The sequence below is a fragment of the Pelobates fuscus genome, chromosome 3 (assembly GCF_036172605.1).
Source record: "Pelobates fuscus isolate aPelFus1 chromosome 3, aPelFus1.pri, whole genome shotgun sequence".
In the NCBI taxonomy this organism is placed as follows: Eukaryota; Metazoa; Chordata; class Amphibia; order Anura; family Pelobatidae; genus Pelobates; species Pelobates fuscus.
Window position 1 is genome coordinate 281,721,660 of NC_086319.1, and position 23,940 is coordinate 281,745,599.

A 23,940-nucleotide genomic window follows, 5' to 3' on the forward strand; every position below is an offset into this window, starting at 1 on the left:
AATAATAAAATTTTGTAATCCACAATAGTTCCTCGTTACTCCGACTGAGTCGTGCGTTTTAACCGGATCTTGCAGGGATTTTCTGGATCTGCTGTAACTTGCCAAGAATCGACTGCTGCTGGTTTAACCCTGGAGTGATGTATCCACGGAGTCACTTCGGCTACTTTTATCGCTGTAGGGGTAGACAAAAGAACAACATAAGGACCTCTCCACTTGGGCCCTAACGGTACATTATTCCACTCTTTAATCCACACTTGGTCTCCTGGATGGTAACTATGAACTGGGGGATAAATATTCACAGGTAATCTATCTTGTACCCATTTCTGTACCTCCTCCATAGTCTTACCCAACTCTACAACCTGCTGCCGGGTAATTCCTTCTCCCAACTGACTCAAATCCCCCCTTAAGTTACCAAGTACGGGAGGTGGTCGCCCATACATGATTTCAAAAGGAGAGAGGCCCATCCTTCTGGTAGTGGTACTGCGGATTCGCAATAGAGCTATGGGTAAGAGAACGTTCCACTTAAGTTGGGTTTCCTGACACATTTTAGCCAACTGATTCTTAATAGTTCTATTCATTCTCTCTACCTTACCAGAACTCTGGGGTCTATATGCTGTATGAAGCCTCCACTTTATACCAAGCATATGAGTCAGTTGTTGTAGGCACTGATGAACAAAAGCTGGACCATTGTTCGATCCTATAGAACAGGGTAGTCCATATCGGGGTATTATTTCTCGTAGCAGGAATCTCACAACTTCTCCTGCTTTTTCTGTACGAGTAGGACATGCTTCTACCCAGCCTGAATAGGTGCACACAATTACCAGCAGGTAACGATATCCACCCGATTTAGGCATCACTGTAAAGTCAATTTGTAAATCGGACATGGGGAGTCCCCCCATAAACTGGACTCCTGGTGGCTTTACTGGTCCTTGTCTTGCATTATTTTTAGCACACGTTACACATCTTCGTACAATGGCCTGAGTCAAGTTGGACAATCTTGGTATGTAGAAATGTTTTCTGAGAGATTCTTCTGTGCTGTCTCTCCCAGAATGTGTCCCGTTGTGATAATTTTGGACAATTTCTACCGCTAGTGATGCTGGAATGACTATTCTTCCATCTTCTAACTGATACCACTTGTTCTCCAAATACTTTCCTGGTTCAGTCTTTAACCACTCCTCTTCTTGAGCTGTATAAACTGGAGTCCATTGGGACAGTGGAGTTGGTATAAGAGCAGCTCTATGCCCCACATATTCCTGTCTTCCTGATTCAGCAGCACGCTTAGCTGCACTATCTGCCATCCGATTTCCTTTGGTTACATCACCATCTCCTCTCAGATGCGCTCGACAATGTATGATACCGACTTCTTTCGGCTCCCACACTGCTTCCAATAGTTGTAGGATTTCAGCTGCGTATTTGATTTCTTTGCCTTCTGAATTCAGTAGTCCTCTTTCTTTATACAAAGCTCCGTGGGCATGAGTGGTTAAAAACGCATACTTGGAGTCCGTGTAGATGTTCACTCTTAAACCTTCAGCCAATTGTAACGCTCGTGTCAGTGCTATCAATTCTGCCTTTTGTGCTGATGTTCCTTTCGCCAGTGGCCGAGCTTCTATCACCTTGTCTATTGTTGTTACTGCATATCCTGCATAGCGGATCCCTTCTTTCACATAACTACTGCCGTCGGTATAATATTGAACATCGGGGTTCTGGATGGGAAAATCACGAAGATCTGGTCTACTTGAGAATACTTCAACCATTACTTCCAAACAATCATGTTGACTTTCAGTAGGTTGTGGCAAAAGGGTAGCTGGATTTAAGGTGTTTACAGTCTCTAAATGCACTCTTGGGTTTTCACACAACATTGCTTGATACTTAGTCATACGGCTGTTACTAAACCAATGATTTCCTTTGTAATCCAACAACGTCTGTACTGCATGTGGGACTCGTACATAAAGTTCTTGACCCAGAGTGAGTTTATCAGCTTCAGCTACTAGCAGGGTGGCTGCAGCTACGGCTCTTAGACAAGGTGGAAGTCCGCTGGCCACTGCATCCAATTGCTTAGACATGTAGGCAACAGGTCTTTGCCATGATCCCAAGTACTGTGTCAATACTCCCACAGCCATTCTTCTTTGCTCATGTACATACAGGTAGAATGGTCGTGTGTGATCAGGTAGACCTAATGCTGGGGCACTCATCAAAGCCTTCTTCACATCTTCAAATGCCGTTTGCTGTTCTTGAGTCCATAAGAAGGGGTCGTGCTCTGTACCTTTGATAGCTGCATACAGAGGTTTTGCCAGTATCGCGTAGCTGGGAATCCATATCCTACAGAAGCCTGCTGCCCCCAAGAATTCTCGCACTTGTCTTCTATTCTTGGGTATCGGTATTTGGCACACAGCTTCTTTTCTCTCTGGCCCCATAATTCTTTGACCTTCAGAGATATGGAATCCCAGATATTTGACAGTTGGCAAACACAACTGAGCCTTCTTTCTAGACACCTTGTATCCTGCCTTCCAGAGAATGTGTAGTAGATCGTGCGTTGCTTGCTGACAGATTTCTTTTGTAACTGCTGCTATCAACAAGTCATCTACATATTGTAACAATACACACTCTCCTGGGATGGACTCGAAATCCAGTAGATCTTGACTTAGAGCTGAACCAAATAGGGTAGGTGAATTTTTAAATCCTTGGGGCAGTCTTGTCCAGGTCATTTGGCGTTTTGAGCCCGTTACAGCGTTCTCCCATTGGAAAGCGAAAATACATTGACTTTCTGCGGCAATTCGGAGGCAAAAGAAGGCATCTTTGAGGTCTAAGACTGTAAAGTAAGTAGCCCCGCCCGGAATTAAAGCTAGCAGGTTATATGGATTGGGTACAACTGGATGTATACTAACAACCGCATCATTGACTGCTCTCAAGTCCTGCACAGGTCGATTCTCATCTGTACCGGGCTTTTGAACAGGCAGCAATGGGGTGTTCCAGGGGGAAGTACAGAATTTTAGGATACCATACCGTATGAACTTATCCAGATAAGATTGGATGTTCTTCTTAGCCTTCTGCGGGATGTGGTATTGTCTTAGGCTCACTGGATAAACCCCAAGTTTTAGTTCAATTTTAATAGGTGGAATATTGCGGGCCAGTCCTGGTGGGTTGTTCTCTGCCCAAACTCCTGGTATGTTGAATAAGGACTCATCACTCCTAGGGTTTTGGTTAGTCAACGCTGTATAAAGTCGCCACTCTTCTTCCTTTGGTACGGATAATGTCATAATACCTGAAGGTCCATTAAACTTTAAGGATGTTGTTCCATTTGGTAGGAACGTAATCTGCGCTTGTAATTTTGATAGCATATCACGTCCCAGCAATTGGACTGGACATTCAGGCATATAAAGGAATTGATGTTTTACTACGTGGCCTCCCAATGTACAGAGTCGACTTTTAAGAACCGGTTTTTCAGCACTTCTTCCAGTTGCTCCTATTACAGTAATAGTCCTTCCAGATGGTGGAGCAACTAGATTAGTCACCACTGAATGTTCAGCACCAGTGTTGATCATGAACGCACTCCTTTTTCCCTCTATTGATACATCGACCATAGGCTCCGCTCGACCAAGGGGGATGGAGCCCGGTCGGTATCAATAGTCCTCCATGACCGTGTCAGCCAATCCTACAAAGTCCCTGCCTTCTCTATCGCGGGACCTTTGCGCTGCTGGGAAATACCTATCTTCCCTAACACTTCCTCTGTTCCCATTGCTCCCTCTATTACCATTACTCCCTCCGGGGCCTCCTCTACCTCTCACTCTGCCTCTAAAGTTTCCGTAACCTGCCCTGGGTTGGTCTCTCTCGTACTGCTCTCTTTGTGGACATTCGTTCCTCCAATGCCCTTCTTCCTTGCAATACGCGCACTGATTCCTACTCAAAGGCTCCCTACTCCATCTACTATCGCCTCTATCTGGGCCCCGTCTATCTACGCCTGCGATCGCTACCGCTAACATATCTGCCTTTTTACGCATCTTGCGCTCTTCCTCTTTCTTACTTTCTGTTTCCCTGTTCATATACACCTTATTCGCTACCTCCATTAGTTGGGTGATGGACATACCTGCAAACCCTTCTAACTTCTGTAGCTTGCGCTTAATATCTCCGTAAGCTTGGCTGACAAAGGCGGAGTTCACCATTCGGGAATTATCTGCGTCTTCCGGATTAAAGGGGGTATACAAGCGGTATGCCTCCAATAATCGGTCATAAAAGACACTGGGCGCTTCATCACTTTTCTGAATCACCTCAACTGTCTTCGACATATTAATGGCTTTCTTTCCTCCGGCTTTCATGCCAGCAATTATAGCGTCTCTATAGGCTCTGAGTTGAACCATATCAGCACCATTTACATTCCAATCGGGATCGGTGTTGGGATAATGTGTTGCGGCCCATGCTGATGGATTGGCTTGATTCAAAGTACGGGCTTTATCCTCTAGCGCTTTAATGGCCGCTTGATTAATTCTTGTCCTTTCCTCATTGTTGAACAAAGTCATTAATAACTGCTGGCAATCAGCCCATGTCGGGTTATGTGTCTGTACTATTGAGGTGAACAGATCAGTCATAGCTTGTGGTTTCTCAGTATACGAGGAATTGTGGGTCTTCCAATTTAAGAGATCGGTTGTCGTGAACGGGACATATACGAAGACTGGGTCAGCATGTGCCATTTGGCCTGCGGCATCGATATAGGCTGGCCCAGGATTCAGACGAAGAGGCATCTGATAGTGTTTTAATTGTTGGGTACCGGTCAGTTGTCGGGTTTGTATGGGGCTACGTGGAGGGGCGTCAGTTATGGGTTCCAGTCGGGGAGAAATAGGGTATGGGGATGTGGGAGCTTGGTTTTGGGAAAAGGTTGTAAATAAAACACTTCGAGTCGAGCTAGAAGAAGCTTGACCGGAAGTCTGAAGTGGCGCCAAATCAGGATATTCGGATCTAATGGGGGTTGGCTCTGATTCCGGAAGGGGAGATTTAGTACGAGAGGGGGTGGATTCTGTACTGGAGGAGGAAGCGGAAGTGGATGAGGGTAATGAGGGAAGGGTTGCAGGACTTCCTGCATTTGCGTCACTTCCTCTTAACGGAAAGTAAGGGGGCGGCAAAGGGATCTCGGACTCAGGGGGCGTGTCCAAAATGGGCCTAACACCAGTCCTAGTGGACAAACAAGTCCTAGCTACCATGAGGCGACACTGCTCCTCGTGGCATGTCTGAAGCCATTTTGGCGAGTCATTTACGGCCTGTCTCCAACAATCAATATAAGGAAACTGGCCGTAAAGTTCAGGCCTACCCGATACAGCCACGTGTAAGCGCTGTACCAGAGTTGGATCCAAACTGCCACGTGGCGGCCATGTCGCAACCAAAGTAGGCCACTCCCTAGTACACAAAGTGACCAAACGTACAGGAGACATTTTAACCCCAAAATCACAAGTTTTGAATCCCTTTTTAAAATTCTTCACCATACAACCTAAGGGATCCGGAATCGTTGACTGCGACGCGCCCATACTTATCAATGGAACGTCGTTGACAACGAATACTATGCACGCGTACTATTCAACAGTCACACCCGTTTCCTCTGGCAACAGCACCACGTGGTACAGTTACCAAGTGAAACGTACACAATAACACAATAAACACTCAGGGAATTCCCGTACACACACAGCTGTTACACCAGTCACTAGATAATCAATATTATGCCCTTTGGCGAAACTATACAGTCACCCACGCTATAATTCTCTATATACGAATTACCCGTCTATAACACACCCCAGTAACATCGTCTTTTACAAATAGTGGTTACAGTACGGTTAGCATAGGTCAAAGCACAAGTTAAGGTCACAATACAATTATTAGTGGTTATGGTGTTAAACATGCAATGGACAACAATTATTAGTACTTATATACAGTGTCAGTAAATATACAGGGTTATGGTACCGTGCACTATAATACAGCAACACACTATTAACACTCTCGCTAGACGGCTGAGCTCGCGCTATCTAACAAGATATACACTTTACTAAACAATCTTTATCACATTTACAATTCCCAACTAAACTATTGGCCAGTACCTTGATGGACTACCTAAAACTATATACACCCGTTTTGGTTAGCCACACTGCCCAAGCACCACATATAGCGAGCTAGAGGACCGAATTTACACAGGCGCCTCTTAGTCGATTACTATCAAAAATCTAGTGGGTTCCAAATTTACACGCCTTCCCACTTAGCCAAGATAGGTTGAGAGCTAGCGAACCGAATTTACACAGGCGCCGCTTAGTCTCCCGGTCCCTCCGACCTAGCGAACGTAATATACACCCTAGAACGCTAGTCTAGACAAGACACCGGTGTCCGGCTAGGGCTATTTACACAGGACCCCGCCTGACTAACCAAATCAAACGGTCTGACTAAAGAGCGTTCGATTGAGCGGTGCGCCTTCGCTCCTTCCCTCCGACAGAGGGGGCAGATTCCATACACAAATAACCCCTTATGGGCCTACCGCACAATCGGTATACCCCTAGTGGGTCTGCCGTCTAAAACAGCAGTTGTCTTACCTCCTCGTTCCTGAACCTGAGTTCACACTCATCGACGGTGTGGCGAAACCAACCTCGCCACTGGGCCCTGGAGAAGCCTGTTTGCTAGCCTCCTACCTGCTGACTATGGCCCCTGGGTTATTTGGGGCATATTGTACTTTATATTGCTGCTACTGGCCCTTTAAAATCAGCAATGGATATATTGGGACTTTTGGGACTACTGTCCCTTTAAGACTGTGGAGCATATTCCAGTATACTGCCTTTAATATTACATATGTATTTATGTGTTGAGTTTAACCTGGGATATGTATGCAGCATTCACCTGATTGTTCGGTAGAATCACTCCATTCATTATATTGAGTGAAACTACCGAACAACCAGACCACCCAGGACTAAGTGTGCCTCCAATTACAGTTTGCAACAATGTTGCAAACGGGTAATTGGCAATCAGTGTAATGTATTCTTTGTCCTCTGGGTGGCCGCCATTCGGGAAACAAACACGTGGCGGCGGCCATCTTAAACTACCGAACAGCGGTGTTTTGCCGTCGAGTGTCTGGAACTAAAATCGGACACTTGACTAGGCAAACACCGCTGAGACCTCCATACTTCCAGAAATTCGTATAGAAACTACCGAATGACCCGCCGTTCGGTAGAAAGAACCCCACAAACAAGGGAATTCATTCAAACCCTCTCCAGGCTCTATAACACAGGCAATTCGCCTGTTTTCATTCCCTTGTTTGTGACCGACCGCAGGGCCAAAATGCATGGAACTGTTTTCGGATACTTTACCCATGCGGTCGGTCAAATCTTTGGAACCTCATATCTCCCGAACCATTCATCCGAATTACTTGAATTTTAGATATGTTGTCCCCCTGAATAAGGGCTATCCAGCGATGCTGGATTTAAAGGTGTACCCCCGGGTTTTGGGGTACATCCAGAACTTGGCTGAAAAAGTGTACCGGATAATTGGGTTTAATGTTATCTGAGGGGAGGGGATGTGTGGGCTGAACCATGTATGTGATTGGTTATTTTATGCCTCCCCCTGGGTGTGGCCTGTATGTGTATTATTGTAATAAAAGCCAGGCTGGATGAGACAGTCCAGAGTTCCTGTTTTACCCTCAAAGTGATGTGTCGTCTCATTATTGGGGGAAGGATTTATTGTATGCTGTTCCAGTTGACTGCTAGGAGTACAAGCCTATTCGTATGGTTCCTATTCAATGGTCTACAGCATTCATACGCTTGGGAGAATTTAAAGGTTTCTCGGATTCGGTGATTATGGTGTCTGCCAGAGTGCTTGGAGTCCTCAGGAAGCACTAGGAGCATCCATTGACGGAGGTACCAAGTCGGGGTGCCAGGCGATCCGTTACATTGGTGGCAAGCGGTGGGATGGCGTCCTAGTGCGAGGAGAAGCAGCTCAGAGACACCGGTAACGTGTGGAGTTGTGCAGCGTCCCTATCTTCAGCAACATAATGGAACCAGCAGTGGCTACAGCAAGCATGGCGTATAGCTACTCCGTACTAGAGTTTGGCACGATGGTAGGGTTGCGCCTGAAGTTTTACGGACCCAATCCAGAGGAGAAATACGTGCGGTTCGTGTGGGACATGGTGACCCGGAACCTACAACACAGGGCGTTGAGGGAAGGCCAGTGGGCACGTTGGGAGAAACTCCAGCCACAGGTAGAGTGGGACGAGGAAGAAACCGAAGTGGCCGGTGGAGATGGGACCGAGGTCTCTCTACCGGCCCTACAGGGATGCTGGGCACCCGGCCCAGATCCCCAGCGGCAGTATGTTTTACAGGGAGGGGAGACAGTCGGTCTCACTCCTCAGCGGCAGAATGGGTTATTGGAGGAAGAGACAACCGGTCTCCCTCCCCAACAGCAACCAGAGGTACCCGAGGTAGAGGACCTCATAGACTGGTCCTGGGAGGACCCCCTGCAGGCAGGTGGAGATGGGACCGAGATCTCTCCACCGGCCCTACAGGGATGCTGGGCAACCGGCCCAGATCCCCAACTAGAGCTGGAGTTACAGAAAGTGGAGAGCATCGACCTCCCCCCCCAGCAGCAGGACAATGTATTGGGAGGAGAGACAGTCAGTCTCCCTCCACAAAGGCGGAAAGTATGTATGGGAGAGGAGCTTGCTACCACCTCTCCCCAGCAGCGGATCATTGATGTGCAGGGAATAGGGAGCCCAGTCTCCTTTCCCCAGCAGCAGGGCACTGTATTGGGAGGAGAGACAGTCGGTCTCCCTCCACAAAGGCGGAAAGTATGTATGGGAGAGGAGATTGTTACCACCTCTCCCCAGCGGCGGATCATTAATGTACAGGTAATAGAGAGCCCAGTCTCCATTCCCCAGCGGCAGAGTGTTCTAATGGGAGAGGAGCTGGTTACCACCTCTCCCCAGCGGCAGCTTAATGTACCAGGGGGAGACTGTAAGCCCCACACCTGTGCAGATGGGACCGTGGTCTCTGCACTTCCAGCACAGGGGGTAGGGACGGTCGGTCCTGCCCCCCTACAACAGGGCTGTTTAGCCAAAGGGGAGCCAGTCTGTCTCCAGCAGCAGAGCTGTGTAACTAAAGGGGAGACAGTCGGTCTCCAGCAGCAGAGCTGTGTAACTCAAGGGGAGACAGTCGGTCTCCAGCAGCAGAGCTGCGCAGCTAAAGGGGAGACAGTCGGTCTCCAGCAACCAGGCTCCAACCAGACTACTCCCGTAGTAGTGCTGGCACCAGGGCAGAGTACCGCTGGTCTCTGCCCACTCAGCAACCCACCAAAACAGCCTACCAGTCCCCCACACAGCCGGGGTGAGGCACCTGGACCTGGACAAGTTTTTCCATTACTCCATAGGTGTAGTAACCATTCATTGTGGGTGGGCTGTACTGCTGTTTCTGTTTTGTGGGTGGGCTGCTGGACTAACAAGGGCACTGACCGGCAAGAGGTCAGGTACCCTGTTAGTCTGTTTGGAAAAGGGGAGAAATGTGGCGAAACCAACCTCGCCACTGGGCCCTGGAGAAGCCTGTTTGCTAGCCTCCTACCTGCTGACTATGGCCCCTGGGTTATTTGGGGCATATTGTACTTTATATTGCTGCTACTGGCCCTTTAAAATCAGCAATGGATATATTGGGACTTTTGGGACTACTGTCCCTTTAAGACTGTGGAGCATATTCCAGTATACTGCCTTTAATATTACATATGTATTTATGTGTTGAGTTTAACCTGGGATATGTATGCAGCATTCACCTGATTGTTCGGTAGAATCACTCCATTCATTATATTGAGTGAAACTACCGAACAAGCAGACCACCCAGGACTAAGTGTGCCTCCAATTACAGTTTGCAACAATGTTGCAAACGGGTAATTGGCAATCAGTGTAATGTATTCTTTGTCCTCTGGGTGGCCGCCATTCGGGAAACAAACACGTGGCGGCGGCCATCTTAAACTACCGAACAGCGGTGTTTTGCCGTCGAGTGTCTGGAACTAAAATCGGACACTTGACTAGGCAAACACCGCTGAGACCTCCATACTTCCAGAAATTCGTATAGAAACTACCGAATGACCCGCCGTTCGGTAGAAAGAACCCCACAAACAAGGGAATTCATTCAAACCCTCTCCAGGCTCTATAACACAGGCAATTCGCCTGTTTTCATTCCCTTGTTTGTGACCGACCGCAGGGCCAAAATGCATGGAACTGTTTTCGGATACTTTACCCATGCGGTCGGTCAAATCTTTGGAACCTCATATCTCCCGAACCATTCATCCGAATTACTTGAATTTTGGATATGTTGTCCCCCTGAATAAGGGCTATCCAGCGATGCTGGATTTAAAGGTGTACCCCCGGGTTTTGGGGTACATCCAGAACTTGGCTGAAAAAGTGTACCGGATAATTGGGTTTAATGTTATCTGAGGGGAGGGGATGTGTGGGCTGAACCATGTATGTGATTGGTTATTTTATGCCTCCCCCTGGGTGTGGCCTGTATGTGTATTATTGTAATAAAAGCCAGGCTGGATGAGACAGTCCAGAGTTCCTGTTTTACCCTCAAAGTGATGTGTCGTCTCATTATTGGGGGAAGGATTTATTGTATGCTGTTCCAGTTGACTGCTAGGAGTACAAGCCTATTCGTATGGTTCCTATTCAATGGTCTACAGCATTCATACGCTTGGGAGAATTTAAAGGTTTCTCGGATTCGGTGATTATGGTGTCTGCCAGAGTGCTTGGAGTCCTCAGGAAGCACTAGGAGCATCCATTGACGGAGGTACCAAGTCGGGGTGCCAGGCGATCCGTTACAGACGGGGACACCCCAGCACTTCTCACGTAGAGGCCGATGATCTCCTGGACAACAGACCAGTGGCGCCGAGACGAAGGGAGGTCCACGCAGAAGTTCAGGGGTGCAGCCGTAGAGAACGTGGGCAAAGATAGACCGTCTCACGCCTCTGCCTCTCAGCTACCGTTGAACGATGAGCTTCCCGGCCAATGCACCAAATGATACCGGAGAAACTGACGGAAGCGAAGCACAGAGAGATGGACACAGGTTTCTTCAGGAAGGAAGAGATTCTTTATTGGATCACCGATCGGGACTCAGAGGGACTAGCGTCACCAAAATACAACAAGTTCTGAGCCCCGGACAATAGTGCAGGCTCCTTATATAGGCACATAACTCCTCCCATATTAAGCTCCACCCGCACATTCTCTTGACCAATCAATACAAATAAGAATTAACTTCCTGCTTGACCGCATGGCTTGTCCAGCACAATGGAGGAGGGGAATACTACATCCTGTATTCTTGCACATGCTCCGTACACTACTGATCGTATCTTGCCTCGTGCAACTAACTGATCGATACGTCAGCATATGCACGTACACATGCCACGTGGTAATCTCGGCCTACTAAATTTATTTTTACCGAGATTCCACCACATGTTTCTGACATTGAGTATTACTGTGTGTATGCCTGTCTGGCTGTTTGTTTTTTGGTATGAGTACCTATCTGTAATTGTGCCTGGAAGGAATATATATGTTTGTGAGTATGTATCTGTGTGTCTGGGATCATGTGTGTGAATATGCATGTTTGGATGGGTTGGTGGGGTCACAGCCACTGTGTTTGTAAAGGGCCCCAAGCGTTATGATGGCAACCCTGAAGGTACATATGTTAAACTTAAAATAGTTTAGTTACAAAATAATTAATTCATAACAATAGCTCAAAAAAGGTCTTGATCACAAACTTAAAGGGTACCTGTCATGACAAATACAACTTAATCTTAAATGATAGACAATCACATTTAATTTCTACATTCTGCTAGCAGAGTGGCTAGCAAATATCTTGATTTTTCTAGAATCGGAGATAAAAAAATTATCCTTTTACCCCTCCTGTCAGTTAATCTAGTCTGTGCCAATCGGCATGAAGATTAGATGACTGGGATGCGGAGCCTAGCATCCAATCAAACGTGGGGTGCTCATCTTCCTGCAACCCAAGTCAATGTTGGGGTGATAACCTGGTCTATAATCGGCCAAACCCACTGAAGAGCACTTCTGAAGCCTGGGGTTAGAGTCATTCAACATTACTACAACCCTGCAATCCGCCAAGGCTCTGAGAACCTCTGCTGCGGCCTACTGAGGGTGGAGCTGGGGAGAAGCTGCTCTAAAACTCCCTGTTTAGTTCTGCTATTCTCTTACCCCTCCCCCCCACAGGGAATACCACTGTCCCCACTGGACAATACTGGGCTGTTTAATCTGCTCATAGCTTGTATTCCAAGGTGAGGGCTGGTGGCACTTTGCCAACGCTATGTGAATAAGATGGAGGCTGCCCTTCCACCTGACGAATATGGCCTGCACTCATCCCAAATGCTCCATGGATTCTACATTGATCCATCTAAATGAAATATTTTCCAACTTCTGGTTGAGCATACAGATGCATACACAAAGGCTACATGGACTGAGAGCCTCTTGAGGCACTGCCTTCCGACATCAACAACATAAATGGAGAATCACTTGCCGATAACAGCACTCATCATCCAGACCCTCCGTTTACCCCAGAAAAGCAAAGGACTCCCCAGGAGTACCTGAGTAAATGGATTAGTGATGCTACCCATCATACTGGCCTGGGGCTGAAGGAGAGTCCTGATCTGCCAAGGATCTTGCCGTTATTAACTTTCCTGGACACACATCAATTCTGCCATTTGTGGAGATCGTTTTTTCCCTGACACTGGGCCCACAGCCTGAGATCAACTCTGATGATGGAGGATTCCATGTAGGTTGCTATATTAGATATGAAACTCAAAGCTACTCTTACTTTAGCTGCTTACTCATGTTCTTTTCACTTTAGTTAGAGCAGTACTATAGTGTTGTGTACAGTCCCAGTGGTTGAGTTTCATCTCAGAAAATATTACCAGCATCTGCTCATTCTCAGTTTTTGACATCGTCATAGCTAGCAGGTGTTTGATATATGTTTTTGTTTTTTGCATGTTAGTCAAGCCTGTCTTCTCATGTTATTATAATATAATAATTAAGTATTCCAAACAAATATTTTACAGCATGTCATGTCTATATGTGTAAGTGACACTGTCATGGCCAAATCCATTTTTTTCAACTCCTTCCCGACTCCTACATTAGATTTCCCCCCCCAGTCACCTCCATTTTACCTGTTTTTTTTTCATGCCCGGATCTAGGACCTAGGCACTGCAATCTTAGTGTGACCAGATAAAGGCCTTGTGGAACAATTTGTCTGCCCACACTAGATAGCACTGTGAAATTACTGCGCATGCCCAGTTGAAAACTTGGGCATTCGCTCCTGTTTGGAATTCGGGTGGTAATTTTGTATTTTCGCTTATTCGTCAGAAAGACGAATGAAAAAATATAAATTACAAAGAATGAACGAAGACCGAATTTCAATTACAATTAGGGTAGAATGAAGGCATTATAGACTACACAATTTCCCATTGTGATCAGCCAACCTAATAGTTGTTTGAGCATCAGGGAAAAGAAGCACGTAACATCTGTGCTGCCAAAAGGACAACCATTGCTGCTGAGTAAATTGGAAATGCCAGTAGACTGTTTGGATTTTAATTTATTACCTCTGCTGATTCATCTTTCCTTGAAATCTGTGGCTTGAACCACACCAAATCTAAATGTTCTATTCCGAATTACCATCACATCACTCACTAACCAGCAGAAGGAAGTTAGTCCATAACACTTACTGTTCCAACAGTTAGCTACTACTGATATTTTGTGTGATAACTTCCCTATAAAACTAAGGCAGCTTTCATAAATTGTACTCTGCCAAATTACTGCATATGTTAATTGTTGAGCTGGATCCGTTGTGGTCTTAGTTTCCCATCCACTAACTCATTTGATTTGCTGCATACCATGGGAAATGCAGCACACCCATCTCCGCATTACTCCAGTTAGAATCTCCTCATTATCCCAATGCATCAATATGGGGAGCATTTAGAGTCTTCATGCAGATAGTGAAGATACCAAATATCAGTCCTGCAAAGATTGCATTACTATAATAGTAAGTACCTCTAATGGCTGCCTGAGTGACAGCCACTAGAGGTGTCCTTAAGGAGAAATGAAAACACTGCTGTTTTACAGAACATCGCTTGACAAAATTCTGCAGACAGAAAGAGCACATTATTTTAAAAAAATCAAAGGATGGTTGCAAAATAGTGACCATTGGCTGGGATAATGGACAGTTTGACCAAAGGTGCATTGCATAAAGATGGCTGTCAGAAAGTGGAAGTGGGAAATGTAGGCATATGAGTATTTCAAATATTTCAATATACATGAGAATAACAATAATTTAACAGGATAGATACAAATCATATCTGCTACAACTTTCAAGAGGCTCGCCTCAATTGTGTAATTTCCTGTGATCATGTCTAACGGGACACCTGTGAGTGGAGGGCAAAGTTGCTCAACCCAAGAAATCTGCACAGGACACTGTAACGGACCGTTTCACTTACAAGAGGATAAAACCCAGTTTAGGCGATAATCCCCTTTACAGATGCACAGGCAGCTACTGCAAACACCATTCTCCCGACTGGAACCACACGAACACTGGAACAGCTGAACAAGAAAAGCAGACATCGGCTTACACTCTTGGCAGTCAGCATACAATCCCATTCCCCCAAAGACCGAGACGACACATCGCTTTGAGGGTTAAGCAAGACTCAGGACTGGGACACCCAGTCTGGCTTTTATTACAAACAAGTACATACAGGACACTCCCAGGGGGAGGATGAATTTAACCAATCACATGGATGTACCTCCCACACATTTCCTCCCCTTAGATTAACACTTAACACAATTATACCGTACACCTTTTTCCCCAATTCCTGGATGTACCCCAAATACATAGGCTACACCTCTAAAACAGGTATCCCCTGATAGCCCTTATTCAGGGGGACAACATATGCAAGAATCAGCCCATTCGGATAACCGGTTCGGGAGTTATGGGACTTTAAAGTATTGACCGACCGCATGGGTAAAGTATCCGAAAACAGTTCCATGCATTTTGGCCCTGCGGTCGGTCACAAACAAGTGAATGAAACAGACGAATTGCCTGTGTTATAGAGCCTGGAGAGGGTTTGAATGAATTCCCTTGTTTGTGGGGTTCTTTCTACCGAACGTCGGGTCATTCGGTAGTTTCCATACGAATTTCTGGAAGTATGGAGGTCTCAGCGGTGTTTGCCTAGTCGAGTGTCCGATTTCAGTTCCAGACACTCGACGGCAAAACACCGCTGTTCGGCAGTTAAAGATGGCCGCCGCCACGTGGTTGTTTCCCGAATGGCGGCCACCCAGAGGACACATAATACATTACATGGATTGCCAATTACCTGTTTGCAACATTGTTGCAAACGGTAATTGGAGGCACACTTAGTCCTGGGTGGTCTGGTTGTTCGGTAGTTTCCTCCATACAATGAATGGAGTGATTCTACCGAACAATCAGATGAATGCTGTACATATATATAACCCAGGTTAACTGCATACAAAAATACATACATGACATGAAAGTATTAAAGGCAGGATTACTGTACTACGCTCCACAGTCTTAAAGGTACAGTAGTCCCAAAAGTTCCAATATGTCCATCGCTGCTTTTAAAGGGCCAGCAGCAGCAATACAAATTATTACCTGCCCAAATATAGTTTCTAAAGTGCAACACGTCCAGGGGCCATAGTCAGCGGGCAGGAGGCCAGCAGCCAGGCCTCTCCAGTTCACAGTGGCGAAGCTGGTTTCGCCACAGACACAGTTAATTTTAAATAGCCTTGCAAAATTTTAAACTATATATTTGTTTGTGTGTGCACTGTGTCCTTAACCCCTTAAGGACACACGACGTGTGTGACATGTCATGATTCCCTTTTATTCCAGAAGTTTGGTCCTTAAGGGGTTAAAGAGACGCTATAGGCACCCAGACGAATCCATCTTAATGGGTCTTGGTACCATGTTCCCCTCTGTTTTAACCCTGTAAGTGAAAACAATACTGTTCTGCAGAATGGCAATGTTTTCATTGCAGGGTGTTAATGCCTCTAGTGGCTGTCACTCAGACAACTACCAGAGGAGCTTCCTCCGAAGTAGCAGAATCAAACTCATAGAGACCATCTGATTGGTGAAGCTTGGCGTTTTGCTATGAATATGCACTCCTTATTCTTTCCTATGTAAAATAATATGACTGTTTGAGATCATCGATCTCGATGATCTTAGCCAAGGGGGTGGGGGGACAACAGCTCTCAGTTCATCATTGCTGTCAAAGTTGGCATGGATTTGCACTTCATTTTGAAGTGCAATTTATTCTCTAGAGGGGGCATTTATATGTTAGATAGAGCCCCAGTTTTTGTCAAACCAATGACCTGTGGTAATGAAAGTGCTTAGAGTGTCCTTTTAATTTAACCCATGTATGTCCCTTTAAGTAAAGTAAAATCTCAATAGTTCAGAGCTTTGGCAAAATCTAACTGATCAGTTCATATCAGTTAATTTAATATGGCACTGAGTAGATTAAATAATTTTTGTACATATTTTGTAGCCTGTGATAAATATTGAGCTTGGAAGTAATTAGCAGATTTTGGATCAATGCCTGGATAAGCAATCACAATTATTCTTGACTTTGCCACCTATGAATTAAAATGCATTTCCTATTTTAACATTTTTGTCTTTCTAAATTTCTTTGATATTTTTTCTGATAATTGCAGGATACCTGGAAGAGCCCAAAAAATTGCCCAAATTTTTTTAAGGTGCACTCCAGGCACTCGTTCGTTATGTGCATTGTGTATGGTTTAGATGCAATTAGTAGGTTGGTTAAGTTCATTATACTGTGTATTGTTTATTATCTTTAAAAAATTAATATTTCTTCACTGTGATCTGCATGATTATCCTTCACAGGACACTTATGGCATATGTTAGTTTTGCATCTTATATCTGTGTTTGTGGTTATTGAGTGTTAAAGGGGTCCTATAGTGCCAGGACAACAAACCCATTTTCCTGGCACAATAGACTTCTGGAGTGCCCCCCTGTCTCGTGGCCCCCCTCCCCTGGGGCTGAAGTGGTTAAAACCCCTTCAGCCACTTGCCTGAATCCAGCGCCGATGTCCCTCGGCGCTGGGTCAGGCTCCACCCACGCTCCTCCCTCGCCAACATCAGCCAGCGGGGAAGACCTAATGCGCATGTACGGCAATGGCCACGCACGCGCATTAGTCCTCCCCATAGGAAAGCATTATTCAATGCTTTCCTATGGGGAAAATCTGATGCTGGCGGTCCGTGAGGACTTCCAGCGGCAGATAACGGAACAAAAGTCCGTATGCATTCCGGCAGCCCTCTAGTGGCTGTCTGTTAGACAGCCACAGAGGGAAGACTTGGAGCTGCAATGTAAACATTCTCTGGAACTGCAATGTTTTACATTATAGCACTAAGTGCAAAAGGGTCACAGCACCCATGCTACTTCAATTAGCTGAAGTGGGCTGGGTGCCCACAGTGTCCCTTTAATGAGCTTAGCGCACAATTTGTTTAAGTATTAAAAAGAAAAATGTCCTAATCACCCATGCTAAGTGGAGGTCATACTCTTGTGGGCACTGCATATTAAATAGAGGTATGCACAGGGAAGAAAATTGTTTAATTTCTCTTTAATTCATTTTCAATTTTTATTTTGCCTGAAATTTTAAAAATATTGATTCAGATAAAACAAAACATTTCTGAAAATGTTCATTTCCGAAATTTGAAGTCCCATTATTCCCTACGATGAATGAATGAAGGTGGCAGTCTCAAAGTTAAAAGTACCAACTTTGGTAGTAATCTATTAAACTGCTGAAAGATCAAAATTTGAATAAAGCCATTTTCTTAATTTTAATCTTTCAAGTGTTTAGTAGACAGCTTCCTAGTTTGCTATTCTTACTTGGCGTTGCCATATTGAGGGAAACTAAATAAGGTGGGTATCTGCAAAACAGTGCCTTAATTTGGTATCCTTAAGGGTACCAATTTAGGGAATTATCTGCTAAACTAAAAGTTCAAAATAAGAAGAACCCTTTTCTAATTTTTTGCTCTTTCAGTTGTTTAGCTACATAATTAGGTATCCTTAAGCATGTCAATCCCATGTAAAGATAGCAAAAATTGGAGTTATTGTACAACAAAACTTTGAAGGAGTTGTAGTTCAACTAACAAATTGCACAATTAGAAAAAAAACTAAATTACAAGTTCCTAAAATGTTGCTATGATCAGAACTGAGGCTCTGCTTTTTGAAACCTGCTTAAACATCCCTGTATAAAGTTCAACCCTAGCAGTGTTGTTACCAATTTCCAACAGATCAGGCTCAACAGATCAAATGAGAAGCTCATGGTTTCCCAAGTTCCATTTTTAAATTCCACACCAAAGCACTCAATCAGCAATTCAGAATGAACCAGACACGTGTCCAACCAATGAGCATAATGTGGGTAAAAAAAGTTTCCCAAGAAGTTGGATGCTCAACTGGCTGAAAATAAGTGTTTGTGGGAAATAGAATGAAAAACATATTTTTACCATAAACAAGTTGACCGCTAAAATGTTTGCCACCAATGATTACGTTATGTTATTAGTCTACGGTTTTAACAGGGTTCCACTGCACCTTTAGTTTTTGTCTAGTATATTTGACAAGGACCACTACTAACAGTAGACTAACAGAGAGCATAAACTGTTAGCCTGATATTCTGGCAATGTAAGCCAACTCTGATGTTTTAATTTAGTATATCGTACTGTTTTGGATAGTTTTTGACTATTTGTTTCTAAAATGTGAGGCTGATTTAAAAAAACAGTCTACTATGGTACACAGGTAAAGGTTAACCCTTTTAATATTGATGATATGTCAGACGTACAAGGTGCTTTATTACGAGCTTCTAGTCAAAGGGTTAAGAATTTTATGTTATAGCTCTCCTCCACACTACTCTACCTAAAGAACAAAATGTCAGCAACAAATTGCACAGTTCACCTTCATGAGACTCACTGATTGTAATTGTGTATTAATAATAATAATAAGAAAATCCATTTGGACTGTTGCCCTAACTTCAGAATGACTGCTCGCAAATTGCTCCCTGCAGCAAGCATGAACATTGGTGAGCTTTGAAGGGTCTTTTAAGTTTACAGAGAAGTATTTTTTTTTCCTGTGCCAAAGATAACAATCTTCTCCACCTATTAAATATGCCAGGGAGTAATTACTTCAACAGTAAACAATTCAAAGTCTAATCAAAGCGAGTGAGCAGCAAATTAATGTGTCCGCAGTGTGCAATACTCTGGTGCTCAGCAGTAATTAAACCTGAGAACAGAATGGAGGGATGAAGGAAAAGGAACAATGACCTACTCTTAACCCATTCTGTGAGATAGATAGATAGAGAGACAGACATACAGACAGATAGATTTGAAATTTAGAATATATGTTCTTAGCTGAAGAAGTCAACTGAAAAGGTAAAATTAAACCACAGAAAGTCGGTATTTTTCTGTTATAATATTTAAATAACTTTCTTCTAATTAAGACGTTATACATTTTCAGTATGATTGGTCACTAAGAGATAACCATGTAATTCCCACCTCCCAGATGTTTTTAGTGAGACTTTTTCCTTCCAAGGCTGGTAATATGCATCCTGTGAGGTGGGTCAGATGTGAGCTAACGCGGGTGCATTGGGCGCAGACCAGACCAGACCAGACCTTAGGTGCAGATCAGACCAGACCAGACCAGGCATAATGTTCTATGCTTGGCTTTCAATACAGTGAGCCACTACTAATCAGCAAGAAGAGAAAGCAGGGTGGAAGGCGGCCAACATCTGTGGACAAGTAGATATAGTAGGTGGCTTCTTAACAATAGCAGCCTTTCTTAATTCCTTGCTCCCAAGTACACAGCTGCCACGCTGTATGATCTAGGAACTATGCAGAGATCCAGCTACAAGTTTTGAGAACCGGCCAGCAATTGGCCCCAGATTTCAGAATGGAGTCACTGTGGTACTACTGGGTGCTGGTGATCTAATGAGCGTAGCACATAATTTCATGCTCTTGCTGTAATTTACCAAAAAGGTGAGTTTACAGCATAATTACAAATATATGTGCAATTCTTGTGACATAACCCCCTACATATCTCTAGATTTCAAGATGAAAAGTTTTCCTACCCTGCCACATACTATATTAATTGCACTTACCTAGTAACATACCATATCATTAGCGTACACTCGACCTATTATATACCCACTGCATCTTTTATTAAATTATTTTCACCCTGTCACATTTCCTACATGCACCTCATAATTACTAGCATTCAAAATGCCACATACCCTTCTACCTAACCTTTCAGTAACTTACACCTGTCCTGTGAAATATCCCCTCTTTATCACCCATTATTAACACCAACCCACCTTGTTGCATACTCCCTCAACATTATATGACAAACAAGTCATATAATCATCCACCCTAGTTTACACCAACCAATCCTGTTACATAACACTCGAACACAACTATTGTTGTGTTCATGCCCATCCACCCTCTCATACGTTATGGGTATAGGAGGTTCAAGTTTTTTGATGAGCTAAATATGTGATTGTGCTTATGCAGTCTTGTAATAGTTGACGTGAAAATCAAAATGTCTCTGTAATATCTGACAAGAATGTTATATTTTTCGAATGCGCACAATTTTAGCATGTGTGCTACAGTGTATATCAAACTTCAGACACAGAGTGAAAATCAGATTTAGCACAACTTTGCTACTTATAATAGGTTTAATTGTTGCTATTGTCAGTCTTTGTCTAACTTATTTGTATGTCGATCAAAAATAGTTTGGTATACCATACACAGTTTTCATAGATTTGTATTTGATATTTAGTCAAAATACAAAACAGAGGAACCTTCTTAGTACCAGTTTGGCGCTGATCCAGGACTTTTGCTAGACCTGCAAACCTTCAAACTCTTGCCTTGGAATACTATAAGGCAATCCCCTTATTGGTTCCTGTAGACTATGTGCCCTAAACTTTCCCCATCTGTTCCTCTTGAGGACCATATATCCAATATGTGTTCTATTATTGTCATGTCTCTTCCTCTTGTGGCCTCTTTCTTTTGTCCTTATTCTCCTTGTACCATCTGTCACTTGTAGACTGCATACCCCTATTTGCATATGACATCTATATTAAAGTGAGAAGGTTAAATTGAGATTAATGTTGACTTTTATTTATACTTGCCATTCAACATTTGCAAAGTAATAAATAATTATATTTAAGTTAATATACTCCTAACTGAATTATACTAAAAGTGTAAATGCGTTTTTTGTCACCAAATAAAATAGGTCAAGATGAAGTAAGTGAAACAAAAAAATAATTTTAAACTAGACATGTAACATTGCATATTTAACTAAACTATTTCTCAAATTATATACTAGCTGTAGAAAGTGTATTGCATGTGCCTAGGTAGAGGATTAATGTGTATGGGCATAACCTTCACCCACCGATAGACCCCAACCACTTATTGCCCGAAATAAACAAACCACAGCTGTGCTTGGAGAAAATAGGCCACAGCTTTATTAAAATATAAATATATGAATCTTTAAACTTTAACTTTATAACATAAAACATTCTATATACATAATTTAATCAGTAAATAAATATCCATCACTGAGTACCACCTTGCCAACCAAAAACAATCACTTAGGACAGCTGCCCTCCCCCTTGTTACAACCAGCACAAGGCATTTTCCTGGGCCTTCCATTCTCGTAATGCTAACCACTAGCCAATAATTGGCTCAGTGGGTACGTCTGTTATCCATAACTGTACCTGAGGTTAGGCGAGGGACAGCCCTACCCATCCACTTTCCACGGACCGCTGGTCCAACCCACGGTTGACAAGAGCCATATACCACCACAAGACCCAATGGTTTACCCCCTAAATTAGCAGGGCCACCCCAACACTAAAGCCATGGCCTACAATGCCAAATTAAACAAATCCAGGCCCACCTCCATAAGGTGGACTCCATCATCCCTAAAATACATCGCTGCATTTTTCTCAAAGACGCAGTGATGCACCGTGAGTCCCCCATTCTCTTCACACATTTAGAAACACGCTTATTCAGATGATCCTGCTCCATTCAAGCACCCTGGGGTCCCTTGCTCCTCTCCAATAATTCCGAGACAGCACCTCGGACCAATCAATTCAAAGTCTCGGGAACTTCAGCCATAACTCAGCCAATTCCTTCTTGATCAGATCAGACACTAGAATAGTGCCAAGATTGTTTTCCCCCAAATGAATCAAGAGCACATCAGGAACGCACAGTAAGCGAGCCAACCGGACCATTCCAGGCAACAGGTGCTTCCATCGCATACCCCGGGAACTGAACCAACGGACCTCTGCCACCGCCGGTGACAGACCAAGTTGTAGTCCCCTGGGATGAACGTTAGCCCACTGTTGTGCCCAATAAATGTATGAATGGTCGATGACCCACACTCGCCTTCTGGCACCTACAAAGACAAAAGGGGAAATGGAATCAGTCCAGCTGCACGAACATAGGAACGGAACCTCCTAGATTCCCACTTCCCGATCCTTTGGATAACTTCCTAAGACAACACCTGAAGTGAAGCCTCAGTGGCAGCCCCTATCCGAAAGGAGTGGCCCCCAAACTCTGCCCTAGGTAGCCCCAACACCTCCAATGTCATGCAGAAAAATCTGATGAATTGGAATAGAGAATAAGAAGCTGGCATCCCCATGAACTAGCAAAGGACCCACGTCAGCTTTACAAACTTTTGCAGAAAGCATGCCAGTTGACAAACCCGAGAACCTGGGACTTGCCGCAAGGTGACCATGTGACGGACCGCCTGGTACCTCCGTTAATCACTGCTTCCTAGTACTTGCAAGCACCATAAGCACTGCACTGGAACACCATACCTACCATAAACCCCACAAACCACCACAGCTTGGTTGGGGTCTTGCTGTCCTCCACCCACCCTGGACCCATGAAAAGAATCCAGCGTTCAGTGGGTAGACCTCTCCTAGTCCAGAGAGTGAAGTAGACTGCTCTTATAAGAGAAAGTGTTGCAATTCAATGGAGTATGGTGATTATAGCAATCCCCAGGGTGTGAATATAGCTCTCCAATCCCCCAAACATGAGCCTAGGCTTCACGAAGGGTAAAACAAATATTTGTTTAATGTTAGCCACAACTGGCCTTTTATGACAGTCCCCATGTAATGGGCACTCCCCTCTGGACTTGTGAGTAAACCACAGTAGACATAAATCACATTAGCACCCAGGTCCAGGACACTCCTATACAAAATCAGATAATCAGCTAGTTAGAGATGGAGGTGGTAAGAGATACTTACCTATTAGGGTGGGCAAAGATATTCCAGGGTGTGAAAATATTCGCCTCCTGTCTTTAATAAAATTTAGATTATTCGGTCACTAAAAGTTAGAATAATCCCGAATTTTATGGCAACACAGGAGGCTTCATATTTGCTATTTTAACGCATAGATAGCATGGACAAAGAAACATGTGGAGAATGTCTAAAATAAAAGGTACAGAAAGTGGATTCTCTAGGCCAGTCAGCGGAGGATAAAATCTCCGCTAGGGAACCTCCAGCTATGAATACAGAGGAGGCGGCCGCGCCTCTAACCGAGTGAGCCCCGAAAGACACATCAATGCCGGCTAGGGTTAGTAGCCATTTAATCCATCGAGCGATGGTAGGACACGAGACTGGTTTGTGTGGGGGCACATAAGACACCAGGAGGAGCCCAGTAGGTGTCCTGAGAGGGGTAGTGCGAGAGATATAGTGTTTTATGCAACGGGCTACGCAGAGAAGGGGTTTCTCTGGAAAATAGGGGTAGCTCACTGTAGATGAATTGGTCTTGGTGCGTCTAGTGATGTGAAAGTGCACCCCTTCCGGTGTGAAATCGAGGGCATGAAAGTCAAAAGCCCTGATGTCGGAGACTCTTCGGAA